Below are 3,197 nucleotides of genomic sequence, written 5' to 3' on the forward strand. Positions count from 1 at the left end.
GGCTCAAGAGATAGGCCGCCACTCTCTCCTGCCAGTCACCCTGGTCCATGCGGCCCAAAGCTTCTTTAGCTGAGCGAACTGCGCGCTCCGCCCTACCGTTACTAGCTGGATGATACGGGGCTGTGGCCGCGTGTCTAATCCCTTGCTCTGCCAAAAATTCTTGGAACATAGTGGAGGTAAACTGGGGCCCGTTGTCTGAAACTATCACATCTGGTAGCCCGTGTGTGGCGAACATCTTACGAAGAGCCCTCACGGTACTCTCTGCCGTAGTGGAGGTCATGATTACCAACTCCACCCACTTAGAGTAAGCATCAACCACTATCATAAAGTTTCGGCCGTGAAAGGGGCCGGCAAAATCAATGTGTAAACGGGACCATGGCCCTCTAGGGATTTCCCACTCACGAGGGGCGGCTGTGGGGGGATTCGGCCTAGAATTTTGGCATATTCTACATCGACCTACATAATCTGCGATTTCCGAGTCTAACAAGGGCCACCACACATAACTACGGGCTAAAGCTTTCATTCGCGCTATACCTGGGTGATTTTTATGGAGCGCGGGCAGGATTCGTGCCCGTAGAACTTTGGGGATCACTACCCTATCCCCCCAAACAAGGCAACCCCCGTGAAGGGCAAGTTCGGCTTGTCGTGCCTTAAACGGTCGAAATTCTTCCGCTACCTTTTTTTCGGGCCACCCCCTCAACACCCATGAAGCTACTTGGGACAAAATGGGGTCAGCCTTTGTGCAAGCTGCAACATCCGCGGCTGAAACGGGGAGATCGGATTCAGCAATAGACAAAATGGAGAGAGAGGGCACGAGGGCTGTGTCCGTCTGTGGCAAAGGGCAACGACTCAGGGCGTCTGCGTGCCCTAGCTGCTTACCCGGACGGTATACCAGCGCGTATGAATACGCCGCTAAAAACTCAGTCCAACGTGTCATGCGGGGAGACAAAATGGGGGGGGTTGGCTTATCGCCCGCCAATAGGCCTAAAAGCGGCTTGTGATCCGTAACAAGGGTGAAATTCCTACCGTAAAGGTAGTCATGAAAACGCTTAATACCGGACACTGCAGCTAGAGCTTCTTTGTCAATTTGGCTATAATTTCGCTCCGTTGACGAGAGCGTCCGGGAGTAGAAAGCTATAGGAGCCTCTGAGCCGTTCGGGAGGACATGGCTCAGGACCGCCCCTATGCCATAGGGAGAGGCGTCACACGTTAAAACTAGGGGCATCCTGTCGCTATATTGAATTAGGACTGCTGACGAGGTTAAAATGTCCTTTATAGCCGCGAACGCCTGCGCTTCACGGCTACCCCATTTCCAGGCCGCTGACCGGTCAAGCAATCGATGTAACGGTTCAGCTAACGACGCCTTGTGGGGAATAAAAGGGGCATAAAAGTTTAAAAGCCCCAGGAACGCCTGCAATTCCGCCCTCGAGGTGGGTGCAGGAGCGTTTTTTATGGCCGCAACTTTCGAGGGAGTGGGGTGAATGCCCTGTGCATCAATAAGGAATCCCAAAAACTCTACTTGGGGAACAGCAATTTCGCACTTGCTGCGCTTTAACTTCAATCCAGCCTCCCTAAAACGTGTAAGAACCTCCCGCAGTGTTTTTAGGAGTTCCAGGTGGCTAGGGGCTGCAACCAGGACGTCGTCAAAATAAGGAACGACGCCTGGGATCCCATGGAGCAACCGCTCCATGAGGCTCTGAAATATCCCTGGGGCAACCGAAACGCCAAATTGGAGGCGGCGGCAACGGAAAGCCCCGCGATGGGTAACAATGGTCTGGGCTGTAGCCGCATCATCGTCTACGGGAAGCTGCTGATAGGCCTGTGCCATATCCAGCTTGGCGAAAATGCGGCCTTGCCCCAAAGAGTGAAGTAGATGTTGCACTACAGGAACAGGATATGGATTTGCCTGCAGGGCCAAGTTGATGGTCGACTTATAGTCGGCACATATCCTCACCGATCCGTCGGGTTTGACCGGGAGGACTATAGGGGTTTCCCAAAGGGCATGATCTACGGGCTCTATTACCCCCTGCTCTATAAGCTTATCCAATTCAGCATCTACCTTTGCTCTCAATGCAAAAGGAACCCTACGTGCCTTCAGCCTAATAGGCGCGACCTGGGGATTGAGGCAAAGGGAAATGGGGGTGCCCTTATAACAACCTAATTTCCCATCGAACACATCTGCGAACTCATCCAAAACGCTATCTACGGCACGGGGAACTACCCTATGCACCCCTTCTATAGTGAGGCCCAAAACGGGGAACCAATCTAACCCCAGAAGAGCGGGCAGGTTATCCTTAACAATTAAAACTGGAAGTTTCCCTTTAAAATCTCCGTATTCCACCCGGATGTGGAATATTCCTGCCGTGGGAATCCCATTTCCCTGGTAATCTAAGAGGGAGACCCCGGCAGGGCGCAATTTACTCTGAGGACCCCTAGGGCAAAGGCGGGAAAACAAAGCCCAAGATAAAAGGGAACGGGAAGACCCGGAGTCCACCTCCATTCGGCAAGGCTGACCTTCAAGACGAACGACGGTGCTAATTTTGCGACCGCCGGCAGGGACGTGGGAAGCCTGATAGACTACGCACTCAGCACTAGGGAGCTGGTGGGTTGAATAGCAGTCCTCAGCTCGCCTCGCTGGACGTGGTTGTCGGCGGCGTTGCAATGTCTGACGCTGGTTGCTGGGCTGCATGAACAATGGGGCTGGCAAGAGAGCCCGGCAAACCTTGGCGAGGTGTCCTTCTCCTCGGCAACGGCGGCAGACAGCGGAACGAAACGGGCAAGATACGCGGCTGTGGCGGCCGCCGCATCCACGGCAAGGCATGTTTGAAGCTGGCTGGACGGACGTCGGTGGTTGCTGGTGTGGCCTCTGCTTCGGCTGCGTCCTCATCTGTCCGACGGTTTCCTCCTCCTCATCTTCCATGGGGGAGGGGTCGTCAACGAGGTTCGTCTGATTGGAAGGCCCCGCAGCGGTTTGCGTGAAAGGTTTCAGCTGAAGGCGTTCCATGTCGGCCGTGGATTGTTCGGAAAGTTCTGCTGCTCGCGCAGTCTCCACAGCTTGCGCCAAAGTAATCTTGTGGTTCCGGAACATACGGCTGCGCAATTGTACGTCGCGGACCCCGCATACAAACTGCTCCACAAGATTCTCCTCTAGGTCTGCAAAATCGCATTGGGCGGCCACTGTGCGCAATGCCTCGAGG

Source organism: Thamnophis sirtalis, unplaced genomic scaffold (assembly GCF_051295495.1).
Source record: "Thamnophis sirtalis isolate CommonGarterSnake01/CBP01778 unplaced genomic scaffold, rThaSir2_p1.2 scaffold_104, whole genome shotgun sequence".
In the NCBI taxonomy this organism is placed as follows: domain Eukaryota; kingdom Metazoa; phylum Chordata; class Lepidosauria; order Squamata; family Natricidae; genus Thamnophis; species Thamnophis sirtalis.